Genomic DNA, 24674 nt, shown 5'->3' with positions numbered 1-24674 from the left:
TTTGGTGGTCACACGCACGGCGAGGGGGTAATTCCTTTGGCTCCCGGAACAAATCTGTTGGCAGTTTTCTCCTCCCCCAAGTCATCCCGCTGGAACCAGGGCTATAGGCGGGGACGAACGCATCGGGGTGCTCTTCCAGGTGGCGACGAGGAGGCTCAGGGTGACCAAGATGGAAGGAGGGACGTCGTGGGTTGTGAGCGGGCGGTAGAGGGACTGGAGCGGGAATCTGGCCGGAGGGGAGGGAGCGAGGACCGTGGGAAGCTCGATGGCGTGCTGCGCGGTGCCGGAGGTCGGGTAGTGGCGGCGGCGACTTTGTGGGCGAGAGGGAGAGGAGGCGATCCCGAACGAAACGTTTTTTCCTGACTCCCACTTAAAGAAGGGACCTCGGGTTTAATTACGAGAAAATAAATAAGGGGGTCTTTTTATAAAAATGCCTCGGTGGGTTTTCCGACGGAAACAATAGCCTCTTTATTATTAGGTAAAGATTTGACTGTTTATTCGTACGTATTAAATATACATGCAAGCCGTATTATAATAGAAGACATGTGAAATCTTGAACTACTTTTTAGGCTAAGATCATCTTTGTTTGGGTCATAACTACAAATACTCAAATTATGAATCACCTTTTATACATTAAAAGTATGTGATATTTTTTTCCTGTTGCAACGCACGGACCCTTTTGCTAATATTAGTCTACAAAGAGAGTGTTTGTATAGATGATTGCCAATCTTTTTAGCATGTTAATGACAACCTTTTTTTGTTGTTGCAAACTCTGGTCAATTTTTTTAGTCAATCTTGGTCAGCTCATGGACAAGCAAAACCTCAGCCAAGATCTGAAGGAAACTTAGCACAAGCCAATTTTTTCTTTTTTTGTTTTGCTTTGTTTGCTCTTTTTTTTTTAAAAAAAAAAACTTCGCACAAGCCAAACAGACCCCTACTCTGCGGGAAAAAAAATAAAAAATCTCGGGACGCCTTGCTCTGCGGAAGAGAACTTCGGCTCCCTTCGCCGTCGCGCGGACCTGGAGACTCGAGACGGCGGCGCACGCCGGCACGCGTACGCCGTCGTTGCCACCAGGCGTAACTAGGATGCCTTCGTAGTACAACTTGGTCGTTGGTGTCCAAGCGACAGGCAAAGTTTTGTGCGTCCAAGAACGCCTCCAAGATCGGCGTCAAGTCGTTCGGCGACGACGGCTGGGAGACAAGAACTTGACGCAGGGCGCCGGCTTTGAGCCTTGGACGAAGGCGACGGGCTCGAACCTGTGTCGGAGGGTCGTCGGACCGCGGCAACCCTCACTTTCATACGCCGGAGTAGGAGGATGCTCTGCAGGTGTTCGACAAAATGCAAGTGCGGCGCTCTCACTTTCCTTTGCACGCAGTGATGCCGTGGATGCTGGCAGTGGTGTTCGCAAACAATAGAAGCCAAAGCTCGACACCGCAACCAGCCTAGGAAAGCCAAGAGGACAGGGTGCACTGTCATCGGTTAGCCTGGAATCGTGCAAAAGAAATCCCTCCTTCAGGATTCCAGCCTTTCAGCAGGTACTATCATCAAGCTAGTTATTCTTTCATTCCTTTCTTGATTTGTTTCTTTGCTTTCCACTGTTAGCTGTGCCTTTCTTTTGTGGTGAAAGAGATACCGGTAACTGCTGTCGGTTTGTTGGACAATCGATATGAAAGTTTTAAGATATTAGTGCATTGGAGGTAATCATCTGTAGTTAAAGAAAAGAAAAATGCAATTCCAAGGAGATCCTAGAAAGAAAGAAGGCTTTGTTGAAACAAATTCAAGATACTAGGCTGCATTCAGTTATGCCAAAATGTAGCTGTTATTACCAAGTGTACAAATCCAAAGGCATTTGGGAGACAAGACAACACCTCACAAGCAGCCACTTTGGTGGATTAAATTGCCGAACCTCTGTCTTTTGTTGTGAAACGGCAAATATCTTCAGTCGTAATCACCCTCATCGACAGATTCACTTGGCTTCCATGTGGATAATGCGTAGAGTATCCTTCCCTTCCATCCCAACACCAGGCATTGGTCTTCTTCGTCAACGAAAAAATCCTTGTGATAAATCTGTCTCACCATATATTGTATCCCTTTAACAATGGTTGGATTCAGTGGAAGCTGCTCAAACCTGGCCCTGATGCTTCGTACATTCCATTTCTTATAACTCTCTGGCCTCTCAATCCTTTCTGATCCTTCACATGCAATGGCATTAAGAATTGCATATTTGTATATATCCCTCTCTAGGACCGTTCTTGTCTCGTTATCTCGTGGAGTAGTTTTCTCAAGCATATCAAACATTGAAGTGTAGTGGTACATGACTTCTTTAAACCGTGATAAAAAGAAGGGGGTGTTGTAAGATCCGTTAACAACTCCGTGTATGAAAACTTCCGGCTTCATCATCCTTATGGTATTGAGCACCCTATTCCTGGCGCTATTGATGGACATTGTCTCATCACCAACATTCTTCATTCGGAGTATGCAATTGACTACGAGCACTTCATCTTTGTCAATGTTCAATTCTTCGATGGAGATGGATTCCCATTTTGATGAAATCTGTCGGTATTCAAGAGGTACTTGGAATATGTTGGCATATTCAGTTAACCGTAGCCGTGTGTTCTTATTCATTTCATCTGGCCGGAAACCTGGCATGGGCAGCTCTATTCCTGTAATACGAAGCTTAGGCGGCCCACCTTCTCTGTCTGCAAATTGTTTCAATAATGAAGGCCACTGAAAACCATAGAAAATGCCAAAATCAATAATGTGCACTCGTGGTTTTCCCTTTGAGACATCAAGGATTGTCTTGTTTGAGAGATAATATGATGACCTCAAGTAAGGACAAACTGTGAAACACAGATGGAATAGCTTTAGAATATGTGCTGCATTTGTTGGTGTTGTGATGACCTTCTGGTTTATCTGACTCCCACTTCCAGACAATCTTATCTCCAGGCAATCTGCCAGGTAAAAGGCTAGCCTCTGGGTATCATCCCCACTTGGTGAGCAATGTTGTCTTATGCTTTTAAGTATGTCACTTGCTAAGGTACGGTTGTTCACAGATACTGCTTCTGCGCAATGGATAAGGAGGCTTCTGAGATCTACCACCTCTTTCTTCTTTCGTGTTTTACCTCTCGTCATTCTTCTAGCTGGTTTTCTTCCTTGGTCTTTCTGTGGATACTTGGTGGATTTGTCAGCCATGTCTTGCTGCAAAATAATATCTTCGTCCACGGGCTTATTATGCTCGGAGCAAAGTAGAACCTTGTCGAACGCCTCATTTCGGATCGGCTCATCGGGGAAAATAGCAATCTGCTTGTTCCTCCTTCCTTCTAACAAATCAAGCTCTTCTGTGCCCCGGAAAACTTTTCGGCCTCGTACTTCAAAGGATGCATCCTTGATTGTGTCTTTATCAATCATATGAAGTGATTGATTATCTCGGCCAGGCTTTTTGGCAATTGAAAGGCCACTGATATTCAAACCAATTTCCATTCTTTCAGCACCCAGAGGGAATTGTTTTGCCTCTCCAACAATGGCGGATAAAGTCCATGGAGCCTGGAAAGCTTGTGAGTCTACATTGGAGTGATAATTATGTGAGCTGACATTTACAGAGCAATTACTGCACAACTGCCCAGTAATCCTGCTGACACTTCCATTGAGATTCTTCAGGCGATGGCATGCACAAAGTGGTAGCAATTCTGGCAAAACTGGATACTTTTGTCCAAGAAGTTCATAGAAGGGCTCCTCCATGGTTCTAATGGCAGTCTCGCCATGAGGTGGTCTGACCTTGTCATCGGTGTCTTGCATCAACATTTGTTCTATGTGGCTGAGAGTTATATCTGAGTCGGTCTTTTGGTGCTCCGCCACACTGATTAGGCGCCAACCAGCTGATGTTTCATCGCAGCTGACACTGAAGAGTTGGGGACTGTAGACCTTATAAGAAGAGGATGTGCTCCATGGAACGTGACCAACCTTGTTGGAAACAATTGACAGCGGAGGATAGCAGCTCACAGGGATTGGTGGATATGAAAATAATTCTGAATCATTGTACTTGGCAGTGCTTGACTCGATGAAGTCCTGAGAACAATAGGCGCCACAGCCAGCCGTGTTTGCCATGATGCCGTGAAAATCAGCAGAGCTGGACTTGTCACCGCTACCCATGACTGACTGTATCATACGTCCATTCATACTATCTTTTCAGCATGTCGGATTAAACTTTGCACCAGATTCCCCTGATCAATTGCATTTTGAACAGTTGACACAGTGAGTGAAGAGCAAAACAAAAGGAGGAAGTTGGAATACACAAAATACTCCTCCAGTACATCAAGCTAGCGGATCTTAATATCAAAGGCATTGACATCTTTAGTGGGATTTATTACGGTGATGGCAAATTTTTAGAAGTTGAACAAGATGGGCATACAGGCTACCGTGTTAGAAATAACAGTATCTTCAGTTCATGTTTATGGAAAAATCATTAGCAGACAACACACCTACTTATTTTATCTCGGGCAATGGAAACTGAGCAGCAATAATGAGAAGAACGGGTCTTACAGAACAAATTAAGTCATCGTACTACTAGAATACTCTTAATTAGCACACTGTCAAATTGTCAATCCGGTAAATTCTTAGAGAAAAACATTTGCTGCACGCTAAATCAAGGCATTTGGTGTACACCTGATTGAACAGAAGAGAGAAGGGACTCACCATCAGGACTCACCACCAGGTGAACTCGCGGGACTCGTTGCCCCCTGAGATTGTAGACTCAAATTAACAGCAAGCCGAGGGGCAACTAGGCCTGTCGGCGGAAAGAATGTGCAGCCCAAAACTGGCTAAGCTGAGGGATGGCTAAGCTGTACTGTCTCAGTTGTGCCGAGGGAAGAAAGAAGCGGCATGTCTGTTTTATCTTTTATTATGTGAGCCGCTGGTGAGTTCGCCGAGGTATGGGAGTTGATAGTAGTGATGGAATTCATCGCTTTGATGACCTGTACGGATGCCGGAGGCAAAAAAGAACAAACGAGATTTGCAGATAGGCCAGCAGGCGGCATTTCGGAGGCTAGTAAACCGTGTCTAACTCCAATTAGGAGTGAAGGAAGGAGATTTGTTTAGTGCAGTTGTGGAAGCTGGAGGCTTGGATCCTCAGCCAGGTATCTGTCTCTTTGGGCCCTCTTGGCTCCAAGGATGCTAAAAATAGTTTTGTACGCGGCTCCTATGCATGTAATTTCATGGCCTGTTGTCGTACGTGTGGAACTGGTTGCTTGGTGGCAGCGTCGTTCGGTCCGCTGTCGTCTGAGGGTTGTCACCAGCCTCGTCGCGCTCGACCGGACTTCGTCACCCTTCCACTCGCTTCCGTGCTGCAGATCACAGCTTGATTTTGAAGGAGAAGCAGGCCACATGTGTGACAGAGAAGAGTGCTTGACGTGCACTGTTGCTTGCTCGTGGTCATTGATAGATTTTCTTTTATCGTGCTTACATTAATTGTTGCTCGGTGGAATCAAACATATCACGTCCAGGGCCGACCCTATGTTTTGAAGGGCCCTAGGGCAAAGCCCGTGACATGGGCCCTTAATAAAAAAATGTAATCCATTGGAAAAAACGCGCATGAATACTGTCAAAAAAAAGCACGTACGTAAAGTCTTAGATTATAAAATATGTATAAAGAAAGAACCTAGTGCAAGTATATCATGTCCAAAGATTGTAACATTTTCCAAATATTGATGCTTAAGTTAACATGTTACAATACAAATAGTTGGTACGAAATAAAGACAAATATTGATTAGCATTGTATCTAATAGTTTTTTTTTAATATTTAATATGTAAAATAACAACATATTCAAACTCTACACATTTTTCTAATTAAGTTTCATATATAACATGTTTAAGCTGAATTTACGGTTTAAAAGATATTGTTATTTGTAAATACATATTTATTCTGAATGGACTTTGAGGTTATTAACGCATATGTAAGGGGTGTACATAAAAAGTTTAAAAAATGATTCTCTCTGAATATAATTTGGACCATGGGTTATTTAGCACGAAAGTAAGGGGGTTTTTTGTGTAAAATATAAAAAAACGGTTCGGTCTCACTTAAAAACGTATCGCAGGTTAATTAGAGGAAACTGCAGGGGTGTTTTTGCAAAAATGCCGCAACGGACGCCAGAAGCAGTGTGTGCTTTATTATTAGAGGAGATATATATATGACCGTTTGGGGCACCTAGGTGTCCAGGCATCTTGCTTAGATGTCGTTCGTTTGCATCGTGATTTTGTTCAGATGATGGATATATAACTTATTGGATTTCATCCATTAACAAAAAAAACTTTCCATACCTGTTTGCATGGCTCTGACACGTGTTAATTGTGTTAATAAATTACCTTTCATAGATGGTTGCATGGCGTGTCTTATATGGAAACATCCAAATCTGATTATTTAATGTGCGTTATCAATTGTCCATTCATGAGATCAAGTAATAAAGAGTTTCCAAACTATTTCTGTGTGAAATATAGTAAGAAATTTGTAGCACTGCGTACATTGAGATTTTTTTAACTGAGTATATACTTATAAGAATTTTATCTGGATATTTCTCTACAACTACATATCTCAGCGTGAAATATACGAGTGCATACCTCAATAATTCGTAGGTATGTTTCCTAATTGTTTTTATATATTTTCCTACACCTACATACCCCGGCGTGAAAAATATGAATACATACCGCAATAATACGTAGGTATTATACCTAATTGTTTTTAGGTACATAGTTCAAAAATAAGTGGGTATGCGAGATTGAAATATATGTAATTCCCCAATATTACTCTATAGCTACATACCTATTCTCTACAACTACATACCCAAGCAAAAAACATATGACTACATACCCCAATAATATATAGGTATTATTCCTATTTTTTCTTGCATATTTTACTATAACTACATACCCCGACGTGAAATATATGAGTATACCCTAATAATATGTAGGTATATATATACCTAATTATTTTGTGAAGTACATAGTCACAAATAAGTGGGTATGATACCCAATTATTTGATGGATATACATCCACGTAAATGTGTGTCACCATACATATTCTTTTTTGGTATATATTCACAAATACGTGATCTAAAACTTTTATATGGAAAGGAATGAGAGGGAAAAGCACTAAAAGGAAATGCTTGATCTATGAAACTACATCATTTTAGTTTTTAGAACACAGTATGTGTAATTTTTATAGAACACAATATGTGTATTTTATTTTAGTATATTATTTACGGGTATTTTACCAATATCATTTACGGGTATGTGTTTAAGTCATATACGTGTATTTTATTTTTGGTATACCATTTACGGGTATGTCTTCAAAAAGAGTATATTATGTTAGGGTATGTCATCATTTATGGGTACATACTTGATAAATTATGTGAAATTCATAGTATCCAATACATTTACGGATATGCAAAAGTAAGAGTACTCTATAAATTGTTAGGTATGTGTATGCGCATCATACTTTTTATATGTACATACCTTGGTGTACAATTTATGAGTATATACCCAATAATACATAGGTATTATACATATAGTCACAAAGAAGGTATCATACCAAAAAAAATTCACTATATAGCTGTACATACATGGTGTACAACATATGCATGAAAATGTATGAGAGAAGGAAAGCAATAAAAGGAGATGTACTAATTCATGGAATTTAAAACACTTGATTCTATCTCATACATGGAAAGTCTTGCATGCAAATATTAGGAAACAAATCAAAATTTATAGAAACTGCACTGACGGGATGGACCCGATCGAGGTGCACAGGCACCTAGGTGCCTGGACACCTAGATATAGGTAAAATGTTTGGGGCACCTAGAGGGTCAGCCGCTGGATCAATCTATGATCTCAACAATGCATATGGGGTTATCGATTGCTACACCCGTTAACATCATTCATTAGCCATTCTTTAATGTTGCATGCCTCCCAATTAAGGTTATTGATTGCTATCACCTATGTTCTTTTTAATTCGATTCTTTCCAAATAAGAAAGATGCCAACTAATTTAATTGTTACCAGAAAATGGCCACGTACTTGACATAATTTGTCTGAGCAATTAACTATATACCATCAAAGCACTCCATCACGCATTTGTATACCTACGTGATTCATTTTTCTCTCGCCTGTCTTCTACACGAGCATACCCCGGTGATCGTCCCTCCATCATTCATCTTCGTCACAAGTAAGTGCAGATACAATCATGGCTATCAGCACACTTGACGTGCCATGGTTGCCATTGTTGCCGCCGTCGTCGCCGATGGCACTCGTAGGTTGGGTTTTTTCTCCATTACATCAATAGTAATTTACCTATTTCTTTTCGAACTGCAGGTATCTTCATTGCTTTTTCATACTTTTGCATTTCCATGCACATGACCATGAAAACTACCAGCGCAAGTTTTTATCATATTCATGGATCCACGAGGTATGTATGTGGTTGTTCAGTTTGGTCCTACTGATTGTTTTTTTGTGAAGCCCAATACTTGTAGCTTAGTTTGAAAACCACAAAATTTCTCTCATCTACATATCTCAGCCACGTGCTTGTTAATTTAGATCTATGATCAATTCGGATACAATATGCATCCTTTTTATACTGAGTTGTTTTTTTGTGTGTTTTTTTTTAGATGGATAAGTACGAAGAATGTTCTATAGCACATTGAGCCACCACATTTACTAAAAGATGTTGTGGTTACAACGAAGGCTTTGTGTGACAACATGAAGGACTCAAACAACATGCAAGAGAAGGACATGGAGATATATGTGATTTAATAAATTTTGTTTCTCTTCGTGGATATTGTATGTGTACTTGCAAATACACTAGCAAATATCTTCTTGTTTCTTGTAAATTGGAATGTAATACGCTCGTGTATATGAATGGCCCAATTAAAAAGATACATGAGAATAAAATAGTATGGTCATTTACTGTTGGAACTTTAATTATTGGTAGAAGCTGTGATACACGTATTTACAAGCTTAACAAAAAAACATGCATATGGAGACATATGGTCTTGTGAGTATGTACACATTGAACCCAAATTTATCAGCCTGATTATGTCACGATACCTTGCAATTTAATTGGTATAGATACCTATGTCGATGGCCTTTCTATGCCGACGCCGAGGCATCTACGCTGATGTATTATACGTCGACGGGAATATGCCGACGGCAGCCGTCGGCATAGCTCTATGCCGACGGCATCTGGCTGTAGGCATAGTTGAAAATACTAGTAGTGACTTAGAGAAACAAAAAGACAAAATCGGATGTAAACAGTGTCAAATACTCCCTCCGTCCAAATTAAGTGACTCAACTTTATACTAATTTTAGTGCAAAGTTAGTATAAAGTTGAGTCACTTAATTTAGGACGGAAGGAATACTATTCACCCTAAAGGTGACATTATTTGCAGTCGAATTTGTCTTTTTGAATATCTAGCTATAGATCAAGTTATGAGCTGAGTTTTATCTACATAGGTCCAAGGCCATATTTTTTATTTCCTCCGTTCAAGTTTATTGGGCCCCACCTATTTCGGGACAAAATTCGATGCCCCTATAACTAACAATATATGATTGATATGTTATAAATAATATAGCATTAGATTGGTATTCGAATAAGGATTTCCACCATGTAATTTGTGTGACATAATTTATGTTTTCTTAGGTAATTTTATGGCCAAACTTTGACACTAAACGTGAGTAGGCCTAATAAACCCGAACGGAGGAAAAAGAAGATTAGTGCCTAGCTCCAGCTCCATTAATGATAAACAAAATTGCGATAATTTTTTGAAACCAAATTAGTCCAATCCTTACACAACATACTGAAACGTCGAACTAATATGAGTTCTTTGCCTCGTAGTGGCAAAGCAGAGATGATCACCTGCAGCAGACACTAGAGAAAGAAGACAGACCGGGCCAAAGCCCAAACAGGAAAGAAAAAAGCTGCGAGGGAGAAAAACGGGCCGGGACAAGGGAGAATCCACATCAGATGATTGAGACCATAAAGAAAATCAGCTAGCTGAGCTCGAGGCACTCCCATATATATATCCCGAAAGAGTTATATTCCCTCTGTCCTAAAATAACTGTCTCAGCTTTGTATTAAAGCTAGTACAAAGTTGTACTTCCTCTTTTCCGGTTTATAGGGCTCAAATCTGAAATCTCATCAACCAAGATGAATTGTGAGTGGATGACACTAGTTTAAACTAGCCAATGAAATATTTCTCACATATGTAATTTTCAAGGCAATAAATGTAGCATCATTTCTTTCATTGGACTTGCATGATGGATATAGAAAACGATGCATGCATAGCCATTCATCTCCTTTCTCTAAACTCTATGAATTGAATATGACGTGAGACTCAAAACACTTTAACTCACTTAGATTCAAAATAAGCCTAATAAAATAGAAATCTGAAAATTTTGAGATGAGTTCTATAAACCGAAAAGAAGGGAGTACTAAGCTTTATTTTGAGAGAGGGTATTTAAGAACGAAGGGAAGTATACAAAACTTAAAAACCGAGCTAGCGAGATGTTTCGAGTACTACTTTACTGGGTCGACCAAGTGACGTCCACCCTGACCTTGCCGTCGGCGCCGGCGATCTCCGCGGTGTCGGTCCCGGCGAGGCGCGGGGCGAAGACCACGGAGCCACGCGCGAGTTCCTGGTCGGGGTTCTGCCACGAGGCGCTGGCGTCCAGCAGCTCCGCCGAGACTTGAAGCTCGGACCCAAGCGGCGCCGAGACGAGCGCCGCCGTCGACTGCAGCGGTATGGCCGCGTCGACTCTGGGCACGCGGGCCAGTTGGCCTTTCGCCCTGTGGAACAGGCTGTGCTCCTCCACCCACCGGTCGCCGGAAGCCGATCTGGTTTTCGCGGTGACGGAGCCGTAGACGTGGACGACGGGAGGCGAGCCGGCGTCGCAGTCGTCGTCGACGTCACATTCACGCGCCGTGTCCACCACCACCACCTCCACTGCGGCGGCCACCACGGCGCCACGCGGGTGCGCGTTACAGGCTTGCGATGGCGTGGTGGTTCTCCTCCACGCACTGGCAAGCGCCGTCCCGAGCGCTCTGTCCGCTCCCGCTGTACTGGCCCGTGAGCTCGACGTCGCCGACGGCCGTGTTCTCGGCGCCCGAGATGGCCGGAGGTGCTGTGTACTAGGCGATGGTAGCCTTGCTGCCCCCAGGCCGGCGCACCGCCTGAATGCGGCCGTCGACGTCGTCCTGGTAGTCCAGCTCCGAGGAACCCAAGCCATCGGGTTGCCGGCCGAGGTCTTGAACTTGGCCGTCGATATTGCACCCTAGCCAGCTAGCTAGCAGCTACTCGATCCTGACATGAAAACAAAACCAAGCAGTACGTACATAAAGGATGAGAAGAGAAAGAGTCGATGCAAAGCTAGACAGAGACAGACACACAAATAAATCTAGTGCGTGCATGCGTGTGTGTAGAGCACGAACTGCCAAGGCAAACTTACTCTTACTCTAGAGCAGCGGGATACGGAATCAAACTTTAGCCAGATGCCAGCCTCCTCCTTTATACTCCTTTATACTCCCTCCGTATCAAAATAAATGACTCAAAAATGGCTCAACTTTATACTAAAGTTAATGTAAATTTGAGTTATTTTTAAATTATTTATTTTGAAACGGATGGAGTACAAGTCTACACCGACCCATCGCTCTATGCTCTCGTGGCTTTTATCATGAAATAGAAGTAGAGGATAATGCAGTGTGTGTACCAAGGTGACCACCTTGTGGCTCTGGTTGCACTGAGACATTTCTTTTTTTGGGTGGAAGGAGACAGCGATGCTTTATGATCTGTGTCTTTTCCTTCTTTTTGATTCTATACGATGTGTCTAACTGATGAGGAAACATATCAGGTTATATATTTATAAAAACCTCTCATATGTGTAAAAATGAAGGATAAGATTCAACAGTTTACTAGTACTGGCAATAACAGGGTTCTGATATGTATGGCGGGGGAGAGTAGCATATGATCCGCTCTTAGGTGAGATCAATGAGATCAATCTTTCTGAAGATACAAAAAATGTTCAAAATTTCTGAAAATATTTGGAGACACACGTTCATGTTTGATGTACAATATCAAAAAAATTCCGCTCCTAATTCGAGCTACAATTAGAGAAAAAAAAAATCGGATGTGAATAGTGTCAAATACTATTCATCCAAAGCTGATATTATTTACAGTCGAATTTGTCTTTTTCAAATCTCTAGCTATAGGTCAAGTTAGAAGCTGAGTTTTTTTTAGTGTTGTAGACTTAGCCCGCTAGTATGTTGCAAATTATTTTTGGAATTTTTCTAATTGTCTAAATATGAAATTTTGAGGTTGATTCTACGATCTCACCTGAAGGGCATATCCTATAGTAGCCTCCCCCGATATATGGCAAGAGAAGGAACTTCATGATTTGTGTGCCAGTTGGAGGCTCTTTGTTCATTACTTCAGCTATATGTGTAAGTTTCCTATTTTTTAAAATGGGTAAGCCAATTTTTTGACCGCAAGATTAGTGATGTCTTCTTTTTCACTGTTTTTTTAGTTTTTATCTTGACCTTATTTTGGTTCAATCGATTTTCTTATTAGGCTTAAAGCCCATAAACTGATGTTTTTTTCTTTATGTTTTTCTTTCCTTTTACTTTTTCAGCAGTCCTTCTTTTTTTCTGTTTGGCTATTTTCTATACAATATATAATATGTTTATTTTTTTGCATATTACATAAGTTGAAATTTTATTGCAAAGCTGTGTGCATGTTTTTTTAAATATTCTTTTTTGCTTCTTATAGGGTAATACGAAGATCACTAATTCAATTATTGTTTTTTTTTGGTTTGTAGCTCTATCTTTTTCTCTTTTAATTGTAATGTCAGTGCCACTAATTAATTCTTATTATAAAAACATATTTTTCATAAAATTTCACTATTATATGATTATTCATTCATATCATAAAATTTTGATTTATGTGTAAATTGTTTGCAAATTTTGTCATTAATTAATTATATTTTATTTTTCTTGAAGTGTCATACCAGTGCCACTAAATCATTCGTGCATTGAAAATATATTTTTAATTATGTCTTAGCAGGTATTGGGTCAATTTATGTTATATTTCAGACCAAGCCCAAGTATTTGACGGGCCCCTATTTTATGATTGTGAAGGGCCGAATAGTCCTCTAAAAAATCGACGAACACATTAGTGCGAGACAATTTTGATTTACCTGCACTTAGAAAGATCGACTTGTCCAAATTATTTATTTAGGTAATTTGTCCCTTGCCTATCCCTTAGTTCATAATGCAAAGTTGGTGGGCCTTCGATGACACACTTTTGTATTTGACAAATTGCCTGAAATTAGGAGTGGGGGTGGGTTCTGTCGCTCCTCTACATAGGTCGAAGGCGGGCAGAGTTGAATTATCGTCATACTTTGTACTCCATCCGTCTCAAAATAAGTGTCGGTGACTTAGTATAAATTTTGTACTGGTTTAGTTATAAATTTGCGATACTTATTTTTGGACGGAGGAAGTATTTCCTTCTTTCAAGTTTATTGGCCCCCACGTATTTTGGGACAAAATTTGATCATACCTATAACTAACAATATATGATTTATATGTTATAAATATTATACCATTAGATTTGCATTCGAATAAGGATTTCCACCATATAAATTGTGTGGCATAATTTATGTTTTCTTAGTTAATTGTATGGCCAAACTTTGACACTAAATGTGAGTAGGCCTAATAAATTCAAATGGATGGTAGAATATTAGGACCTAGCTCCGGTTTCATTAATGATAGAATATTAGGACCGCTATAACTAACAATATATGATTTATATGTTATAAGTACTATACCATTATATTTGTACTGGAATGAGGATTTCCACCATATAATTTTTTTGACATAATTTATTTTTTCTCAGTTAATTTTATGACCAAACTTTGACACTAAATGTGAGTAGGCCTAATAAACCCGAACGGAGGGACAAGAAGATTAGTGCCTAGCTCCGGCTCCACTAATCGTAAACAAACTTGCGATAATTTTTTGAAACCAAATTAGTTCAATCCTTACACAACATACTGAAACGTCAAACTAATCTGAGTTCTTTGCCTCGTAGTCGCAAAGCAGAGATGAGCACCTGCAGCGGACACTAGAGAAAGAAGACAGACACACATATATAATCAGCTGATAGTTTACTCTCCAACGCTAGCTCTCCCCATTAACCAGGATCATGCAGATGCAGGCCATATGGCGACCTCGGAGTACCCATCCTCGGTGGCGCACGCCCTGAACATCCCCGTCGTGTTGTACGCCATGGTCACCTCCCCGGCGGCCGACACGGCCACCAGCCCCACGGAGCCGCGGGGCACGCCGGCCACGACGCGCGCGGCGGCCTCCTCCAGCGGGAGGCCCCGGTGCTCCATCACCGCCACCACGTCGCGCGCCACGGTGTGCCTGATGATGTCCTCGCCCTTGCCGGTGGTGGACACGGCGCAGAGGGCGTTGGCGTAGGTGCCGGCGCCGATGACCGGGGTGTCGCCGATCCTGCCGGCCATCTTGTTCACCAGCCCACCCGTGGACGTCGCCGACGCCAGGCTGCCCGACGCGTCGACGGCCACGCAGCCCACCGTGCCGGTCCGGCTGTTGTCGTCGTCGTTGTCGTTGGGAGCGCAGATTGGCTGCGTGTAGTTGTACTGTGTGTAGTCGATCTGTGAAGAAAGCAACAGGAAGGTTGCGAGAATCAACAACTGGCTGAACAAAAACAAACCTGGTTAATTCTGTTTTGATATGATTTTTCTGTTGAAAAATGTTAAAGTGGATATGGTAACTTTTGTTTGTTTCAACTTTCAAGTGGGGAAGGATATGATATCAAAATGAACAAGAAAGCAGTGTGACAGATACAGACAGTAATATACATACCTGCACCCTGTTGGCCTCTTTGGCGTTTCTGAGCCTGTCGATGTTTTCCTCTGTAATAAAGTGGTTTTGGTCTCTAACCTCCACACCCTGAGAACACATACAGAAAAGGTTTTCACTATCAGTTTCAGAAACAGTTGGGCAACAACTGGAATCATCAAATTCATTGAGTTTCAGTAATTTTGATTAATTATCATTCCGTCCAAGGGGTTGAAACATTCGCTGGTATTTAACCAGATGGTTTAGAACTTGTGAATTCTTGTGCACTACTTTGGCCGTCAGGTAAATATTGCAGTGTCTACTGAATTTCATCAGTTTAGTCTCCACACCCTGAGAAATTTGAGATGAATGAACTATATATGACAAACTCTTTTTTGATAAACAGTTTGTTTGATTATGAAATACTAGTATTCCTCACTCATCACTGATTAAAAGCAAGATTGAGATTTATTAGTGACGGATAGCAGCTTGGCACCTGGTCCCTGGCGAAGGCCTCTGCGCCGTCGAAGGCGAGGTAGATGTGGGGCGTCTTGTCCATGACGAGCCTGGCGAGCGAGATGGGGTTGACGACGGTGGAGAGGCCCGAGACGGCGCCGCAGCGCATGCCGGCGCCGTCCATGACGGAGGCCTCCATCTCCACCGTGCCGTCGGTCGTGAGCACCGACCCCTTGCCGGCGTTGAAGTGCGGGCAGTCCTCCAGCTCCCTCACCTGCCCCCGGACGGAGATGGTCTTATGACAAAAGATGGAGAGAGAGGAAGAAGGAGACGGGATGCGTAACGTACGACGAGCTCGACGACGTCGAGGGCGGAGCGGCCGGCCCGGAGCGCGGCGGCGCCGAGGTCGAGGCAGCGGCGGAGCGTGGCGAGGCGGGGCTCCCTGCGCTCCGGCGGCAGCGTCCGCGGGATGTCCCCGGCGCCGCCGTGCAGCGCGATCGCCCACCCCATGGAGGACCAACTGCTCCCGTGGTGGTGGCGCCGTTGCTGTTAGAAGGCCAGTGGTCAATGAACGTCATATACGCCGCGGCTGGCGCAGGTACGTCACGTGGTGGTCCGGCGCAACAAACATGCTGCCCGTCGATCCGGGAAAGGGCTGCCGGCTGCGGCAGCGCTGGATGGCGTCGTCAGTCGTCACGCTGGGCACATGGGTCGGTGGGCGCCACCAACCATTCTTTTTTTTTTTTTTTTGAATGTTGGTAGGAGATCTACCAAATCAATTGACCACCAACCATTCTTGTTACAAGTTGCAATCGGGCGAAGCTGCTGCATGACTAGATTTTGTAAGACGTCTCCCTTCATGCTTGCCAAGTAACTTTTCTCTTCATTGCTTGATGGGATCATTCTTTTTGTGGATTATAGGGATGACATGTGGTAACTCTGATCAAACTCCTGACTGAAACAAATCTGCCATTATCTTTGGCACAAGAAGATTCTACCACATATCAGAGAGGCTATCGAAAAGGAAGAATATCATTCGGAAACCAACATTCGATGGAAACCGATGTAAACCACGAGAAAAATATATTTTCCATTTTCGAGCTATAGATGAAAGCACTACCAATCTGGGAACCCTCTTGGCTCTTGCCCTCTCAGCAGAAGGACTTGGCCACAGCTTGAAATTTTATCATTGACAAGTTCAAAGCCAAACTCCCAAGCTTCAAAGCTAATAAAACTTTCCCACGCAACAAGAATTACCCACTGTTTTTGCCTCTATCCCATGCAAACATATTACGGGTCAGCTAAACAATGCAAAACCTCGAATAAAGAAAGGATGTTTTTTTTCATGTAGAAAATAAGTACATCATGGTTTTCAATTTTTTGTAACAACAAAACTGAGAAACGCCACACATATTACGAAAATCGATTATACAGGCCCTGTGATCTCTCTCACATCAACATGCAAACAAGGAACCAACAGGCAACAAAATATTTGCTCTGTTTTTCCAGGGCCGGAGACTTCCACGGTGCTTTTCCGAATGCCAACTAGGGTAGTGATATCATTCTACAAACGTCCAAGCCGTTGCTGCTAGCTGTGCACCTTGAAGCAACTCAATAGTGGGAACAACTGGATCAGGTCGTTCCGGCTCCTCTTCTGTCGAACAGGGTACTCGTCAATCGAACAATTCATTTGCAGAAATGATGCGGCAAAACGTGATGATAACTTAGACTAGAAAACCTGTTAAAATATTGAAGGATGGGGTTGTCTGCACAATAACTGGCTTTTATTTATTTTTGAGTTTGATTCATTTTTGTTTCCCCCAGTCAGCTTACTCATCCTCTTGAAAGGAGTTTAATGTCTACAAGATGGGTGTGTTTGGCAACAGGATTATCTACAAATTCATATCATGGTCCTTCGTTATGCAAGGACCAAAATACCCTTGTTATTTTTTCAACTCTTATACACGTTATTGCCTGGATCACATGAAACAAATTAGCAGGTTATCACATGAGCACATAATATTTCAGTGCCCATGGAAGTGACTAACCGAAGCATTTATCTTTCTGAGTTCTAACCAAGTAAACCTACAACACAACAACCGACTCAAATCGGCATCACCCTAAAAAAATCACATGGACAGCTTCAGCATGCTATTTGCTGCAAGCCATCTCCGATGAACTACAATTTCTACAAGCTAATTCAGTTAGAACCGTGGTTTGGTACAAGGCACCACCAAGGAAATAGTCCGAGATAGCTATAATCGATCCCTCCGTGCCATGAATAATTATTATCAGTTAGAAGCACTGAATGCTCAGAAGCAAATTGAAAGCTTTGGCCTGCAGACCAACTGATATCGCTGCGACGCAATACTACTTGCCATACTGATGCATGGAGAAGACCAACAGGGATTTCACGAACTCACAACTCAACCATGAGATGGATACCGCTCCCTAGACAAAAAATATCAAGAACATGAGAACTCGCTGGATCTTCCATTGGTTCCTAGATCCACCGCCACCTCATACCCAGTGGCGGAGCCAGCTCGGCCGGCAAGCCGGGGTAAAGTACACGGCATTCCTGTATCCCAGTTGTTTGCCCCTACAATAGGTCCACCCTTACTGTTACTGTTCAAACAGGAATGCAAGGCTGAGACCTGGCAGCTGCCCCGGGTAGCCGGGAGGTGGCTCCGCCAGTGCTCATACCGCGGAGCTCGCAGCAAACCCCTGAGTTCATAGGGTCAGTGTGGTGTCTCCAAGTCTATTCTAGAGAAAGACAACAGCGGGGAGATCTGCAGGTTGATGCAACAATCTTTTAGGCGCCACTTCCGGATGAATCTGGTGGATGGGGTGGTTGCCGGTGAGGATGCGGAGGATGACAAGGACAGTTAAAAGGAAGAGGAGAAGCATTGGGGAACGAGCTAGGTACGAATGGTCTCAGGGAGTGCTCGGTTGACACGGGGGGTTATGTCCAATGGCATCCGGTGGGTTATTTACTCTCAACTTCAGGGGCGAACTTATAATTGGAGGTGCAGAAGAGAGATGGGTCTTTGCAGCTTCACTGAAATGCTACAGTCTAGAGGCCCCTTCAGCTTAACTCCACCCAAAAAATGGAGTTCGGGTGTTTGGCATGGCTTGACCTGCTCCAGCACAGAATCTATCAAGTGGGGCTGTCCCAAACACACCCTAAGATTAAGGGATTAACCATCAAGCCTATGGGCCTAATGTCATTCAGACAGCACAAGGCATATGAGCCAATTAGAAACAAGATGTAGAAAATGCAGAAAGAAATTAAATTCTATTTCTTTTGCTAAATTGTAGGCTGATACAGCCAAATAAGTTCACTCTTATTTGTATGGTCATGGCTTGTGCCATAGGCCAATTGGATAATTAACGTTATTTTGAATTGAATGGTGTTATGGCAAGCAGAGCTTTGACTTAGAAAGCAGAGGACTGGTTGAGGAAAATTACTTTAAATTAGAGTAATAGGTTTCAAGTCCTCACCTTAATACCAGTACAGCCATTAACATCCAGAGTCGTGAGACTATTTAAGCAAGATTTTGACAAAACCTCCAGGCAAGCATCAGTTACTCCAAGTATTCCAAATAAACTACATAAACAAAACAGAACGTGCATAAGCCACCAGTCCACAACGAACACACTATCTTTAGAACAAAATTACCACATTACCTTAGTAGTTGAAGGGACCGACAACCTTGTGCGATAGCTACCACCCCAACATCAGTAACACGTACGCACCTGTGAGTAGTGATTCCAGAGATAAATCACAGCAAGTTCAATTATTAATTTATTTAGAGAAAAGTAAAGTTTGCTCTTGTATTACCAAGATAAATTTAGATATGTCAAACGTCCACATCTTGATATACTGCTAAGACCGTCGTCAGTTAGGTTCTGGGAACGCTGAATTAGTGAACAAAATAGTTTGGTAGTTCAAAACTCAAAGTAGATTCAATAAATAGTTACCTGGGCCCCACATAGGTCTAGAAATGTAAGGTTGGCTAAATATCCTATTTTTGAATAAGCCTTGTCGGTAAAACTGCATGATGTGAAGTAAGGTTGTTAGATGCTCAAGTTCACTGCAACACATAATTATCTATCTTAGATATTTTCAGTATTACCTTGAAAGTGCATACATGTTCAAGCTTTCAAGAGCAGAGCATTTCTCAAGAACCTTTTGCAGTGCATCATCTGTCAACTTAATGCACCTATGAATACATCACACAGGATATTTAGGTTGCAAATTCTGTTTCCTGCCCAAGCTCGCCAAGGTTGTAGAACATTAAAGATACAAGTGGACACTAGATGAAAGTTCAGAATGAAATGACACATGTGGTCCTGGCATCTAATCCTTGCTGAAACTACTTTGGTTTTTGAAACTTGAAATCAGGGACCAATCCCATTACTCCACACAAAAAAAAATTGTACCTGGTTATGTCTAACTTCTGTAGTCCTTGATAATTATCGGCAACTAGCTGTATTCCTCTATCTGAGATATTCTGTAATGCATGTAATATATATCCAATCAGTGGCGTGAAAAGCCATGAAAAAGTAGAGCTGGATATGTAAGATGCAATCTGCTAATGCTTCATTATCACCCTGTTATGTTCAGCCCAACACTCCCAGTCAAGATGGGTGATAGATATATATCGTTCCCATCTTTTGTTACAGCTAAATTACGTTGCTTGACTCCAAAACCCTTAGTTAGACCATATGCTACTTGACTCCCTGATATTACATGATTTAATTGAATTATAACATTATATAACTTCTCCTTAATAAACAAAGGATCTATCGCCACATGCTTGGTTCTGTTTGTTGGATGATTATTGGTTATGCTGATAGCTGATTTATTATTACACCACACCTTCAAAGGACCTTTTCCCAGCACCTTCATTCGGATAGAGAATTTCTTTTAGATACAACTAATAACATAGCTCTATACTCTGCTTCGGCTGTTGATTTGGACACAACTAATTGCTTCTTGCTTCGCCACGACACCATGTTTCATTCCATCCAATGCACAATAGCCTAAAGTCGATCTTCTGTCATCAAGACAACTCACCCAATAGGCACCACTATAAGCATCCATATTAAGAGATCGTCATTCTTTTTAAACAAAAGCCCCTTCCAGGACTGCCTTTTAGATACTGCAAAATAGTGTATTGCATCCATATGTCCAGATCATACATGTATCCGCCTACCACATTTGCGGCATAGGCATAAGTATAGGAGTCACCCAATAAATCTGGAATCTCTTAGTACATTCTAAGAGATTTGCAGATTCCAAGGTAGATTCTATTGTTCCAAACAACAAGTAAGCATGAAAAGGTAATGTAATAAACAAAGCATGAAACAGGAATGTAACAAATAAAGCAAGAATCAGGAATGTATTAAATATGCCCTCCTGATTCAAGTAAAAGAAGATTAATGTTGTATATTCCAAAAGAAAATAATAAAGATCACAACCTATCCAAAGTATTCAGTATTGATTATGCATAATATTTTTTGGAGATGGATATAGCAAAAAAATATGACTGCATAAATTTAAAATCAACTGCTTAGCCTGGCGCGGCCATAGAGAACCTCATTGTTTGATAAACTAAAAACACCATAAGCTGAAAAAACATGGTACAGTAGCAATACCTTACAGCCACTCAGATTCAAGTCGATTATCTGCTTGCAGTTCTTCACAACATGTCCAATGCTTTCGTCTGTCAATCTGCGCAACCAAAAGTCCTGCGATTAGAAGTGCAAGTTATGTAAAGTAAAAGGAAACCTACAGCGAATTACGTACCCAACAATCCAATAGATCGACAGGGCCTGAAGATTAGGACAAATACTGGTAGCAGCTTCAATTCCTGTATCAGAGATCTTCTGACATGCATTTAGGTTCAGGAGTTCCAACTCTTCTAGTAAGACAGCACCCTGCAAATAAACGCGTGTTAAACCAGTTGCAATTTCTAGTCATAGATAGTAGAAACTATCTAAAAGGTAGTACAAAGCAGAGAAAATTTCACCGTTTCTTTCAGATGGAGAAAATGCCGGTCCTCGATATCTTGAGCGAATTCAAGGTTCACGACTTTGAGATGACGATACCGTGCCTAAACAGGGATCGAACGGCAGACCACGTCACAAAAATAGCTAGTCAGGTCAGACAGGAATGAAATTTGGAATTGGAACAGTGTACCACGGTGTACACGGCAAGAGCTGGTCGATGTTACACTCGGTAAAGATACAAGGAATGTCCATAGAAACAGAACAAAAATATTGTCTGGAAGGAAGACTTGGAGATAGGATTATGGTGATGATTACCAGTGAAAGCGCCGAAATGAGCCGCTCGCCAGCTTTCTTCATCTCGTGCAGGTCGAGTACCTGATAAGTAGTACATCAATTTGGTAAGCGAGACATTTGTGCATCGCAGACTAGAGAAGTTATACTGCGTCAAGCAGCATCAAATAAACTTTTTTTTCCGCCCAAATCGGGAGCGCGCGCGGCGAAGGGGAGACGACGGCTAGATATAAACCGAGGCGAGAGAAAGCGCGGCAGGAGGAGGAGATGGCCGAGGAGGGGTGCAGGCGGGCGGGGGCGGCCGGATGTGATGCGCACGCACCTCCCAGAGCTTGGGGTTGGCGGCGAGGGCGCGGTGGCACCAGGGGCTGACGGAGAGCAGGGCGCAGGCGTCGCGCTGCGGGAGGCGCGGGCTCACCAGCGCCATCACCCGGGGGACGGTCTCCCGGCACCACGCCTCGTCGGCCGCCGCCGCCATCGCCGAGGTTCGCTGCGGCTGCGGGGAAAGCGTGGTTTTTTACTTCTTTTTCTCCTTGCCCGAAACGTGATCCACGAGAGGCCCACATGTGGATTTAGATCAGGGCCGGCCAAAAGCGATAGAAAAAAAGCCCGTTCGACCTGTTTGCTCCTTTCATCAGCCCAACGTGCCCTTTCAATGTAATCTTCTTGTATCTAAAAATGGAATATGCTATTTAACGCATTCTGCGTCAAACTGTCGATGCGACGCATACCCCTCGACTCGTTCTGGGCCGGCCTCTCTGTCCATGTTTCTTTTGATAACCTGTAAGTATAAAGGATCACGACAGTCTAGTATTCCATCTAAATTTATTGATTCGACACAAGGATAGCTAAAGAATATGTATTGGCCTTGATAGTTGAGTTGTCAATTTAACCGCACCTCGGATATCTATCTGCAGAAAAAGTTAGTAGTAGCAGTAACAGTGATAGCAGCAGTTTTGGTAACAGTAGTGACAGTAGCAATTAAGTAGCATGTGTGACAGTAACAACAACAGTAGTAACTTAGCAAGACTTAGTATATGTAAAATGTAGGCCACGGCCGGTGCAAGATGGAAAGATAGGGATGACATCGATCATGTAACAGTTACACACTAGAGAGACACAGAACTAGCTCCAATTCATCAATAAGATGTAGGCATATATTCTGTATATAATCATACGTGCTTGCGATAAGAACTTGCATGACATCTTTTATCGTACCCTTCCGTGGCAGCTGGGTCCTATTGAAAACTAACGGATATTAAGGTCTTCTTTTAATAAAGAACTAGAACAAAGGATTAACACTTAGTGAATGCATTAACTCCTTAAACTACGACAATTACCGGAAAGAATCTAATTATTGTCACTTTGGGTATGCGGATCAAGACATGTAATAGGTGCATACAACTTGCAACATAGGATCCTAATCAATCTTATATTCAGAGATAATATAATATGTTCAGATCTGAAATCACGGCACTCGGGCCCTAGTGACTATTATTAAGCATGGCAAAGTCATATCAACATCAATCTCAGAACATAATGAATACTAGGGATCAAGCACTATCAATTTAACTCGATTATATGATCACTTACATCCACACCCATCTCCGACCAGCAAGCCTACACAGGAATTGCTCACGCCCAGTGATGAGCATCATGGAATGGTTGATGAAGAAGGGTTGGTGACGACGATGTCTCCACTCTCCGGAGCTTAAACGGACTCCAGATCAGCTCTCCAAGGAAGAACGGGAGGGGAGGCGCGGGCTCACCAGCTCCACCACCTGGGGGACGGTCTCCCGGCACCACGCCTCGTCGGCCGCCGTCGCCGCCATCGCCGAGGTTTGCTGCGACTGCGGCGAGGGCATGGTTTTCTATTATTTGTTCTTTAGACCGGGCAGGCAAATTTGCGAGTCGCTGCAGGCGCCGTTAACAATCTGGCGCCTATAGCGTCCCTGGTATGGGCTGGCCCACTAGCGTGTTGCCCAGTTTTTTAATCTGTTTTTTTTTCTGTTGATTAAGTAAAAAAACATTCAAATTGAAAATCAAAAAAAGTTTACAGATATATAGAAAAAGGTTGATCCATCAGGAAAAAATCATATCTTTAAAAAAGTTCACGATTTTTGAAAAAAAATTATTAATTTTAAAAAATGTTATTGAAATTGAAAAAAAATCATCCAATTTGGAAAAAGTTCATTACTTTTTTTCTAAAAGGACATTAAATTAGGAAAAAGTTCATATTAATTCAAAAAAGTTCACGTATTTTAGAAAAAGTTCATTGAACTGAGAAAAAAAAGCCATAAATCTTTAAATAGTCCATCAATTTTGATAAAAAGTCATCCATTTAAAAAAAATACTCATCAAATTCCAAAAAAGCTCATCGATATTCAAAACAATTCATAAATCTTAATATTTTAGAAAAGGTTCATCAATTTTCAGAGAAAAGTTCATCAATCTCAAAATATACTAGTTGAAATTCGAAATAAGTAGATCAATATCTCAAAAAGCTTACAGAATTTCCAGCAGCTGCTATCGCAGCCGTGCCGCCAGCCACAGTCTCGTGCGCGTCAGCCACAGCCACAGTCTTGCGAACCAGCCAGGGCAACCGGCGCGTTCGTATCGTGAACGCTGCTTGCTGCAGCTAATTGACTGCCACCCAGCTTTGTCTCCAAAGGAGTACGTAGCCCATCCGATCCGAGTCCAATTAATGGATTATCGTCAGGAACAGGATTTACATGCGCAGCCACCAGACCTTCTCAGCTCACGAACAATCTCCCTACCTCGTGGGGTTTTAGGACTGGGATTAAAAGGTGTAAGGGCAATACCACTGAGGAGAGGAGGCGAGCCACCAAAGAACGCTGAGACTGACCATCCTGAGTGGATGGACTGGGGCCAACTCACATACCCGTAACCCCGTCATTATCTTGCGCTGAAGCACCTCCATGCCCATGGTGATCTCTATGATTTTCCTCCATGTTTCCATCCGTTGCTCCATTTTTTCTTTTGGTATCCG

The 24674-nt window shown here is 42.4% G+C and overlaps 1 long non-coding RNA gene and 1 pseudogene across 4 annotated transcripts; one reads left to right on the top strand and one right to left on the bottom strand.

Annotated features, from left to right (window-relative positions):
* The first annotated feature begins 968 nt into the window (after nt 1-968).
* On the top strand, nt 969-8949 carry LOC123442666. Of its 3 annotated transcripts, none has more exons than XR_006630513.1 (3): nt 969-1536; nt 8359-8452; nt 8652-8949. It is a non-coding gene; the product is annotated as an uncharacterized LOC123442666 (long non-coding RNA). The 3 variants fall into 3 exon arrangements; XR_006630514.1 differs by lacking the exon at nt 969-1536 and adding an exon at nt 6170-8212; XR_006630512.1 differs by lacking the exon at nt 969-1536 and having other exon boundaries at nt 6165-8452.
* Nucleotides 8950-14022: 5073 nt separating this feature from the next.
* LOC123442665 lies at nt 14023-22177 on the bottom strand (annotated as a pseudogene). Its single transcript, XR_006630511.1, has 18 exons — nt 21987-22177; nt 21689-21748; nt 21394-21477; nt 21171-21301; nt 21020-21095; nt 19802-19930; nt 19495-19581; nt 19340-19412; nt 19200-19276; nt 19046-19114; nt 18860-18965; nt 16927-17081; nt 16308-16309; nt 16065-16091; nt 15707-15878; nt 15399-15632; nt 14927-15013; nt 14023-14715 (listed from the first exon to the last, which is right to left on the bottom strand). The product of XR_006630511.1 is annotated as an uncharacterized LOC123442665 (transcript).
* Between the last annotated feature and the right edge of the window lie 2497 nt (nt 22178-24674).

This window comes from Hordeum vulgare, chromosome 3H (genome assembly GCF_904849725.1).
Source record: "Hordeum vulgare subsp. vulgare chromosome 3H, MorexV3_pseudomolecules_assembly, whole genome shotgun sequence".
NCBI classification, from domain to species: Eukaryota; Viridiplantae; Streptophyta; class Magnoliopsida; order Poales; family Poaceae; genus Hordeum; species Hordeum vulgare.
This window is presented reverse-complemented; position numbering and strand designations above follow the sequence as displayed.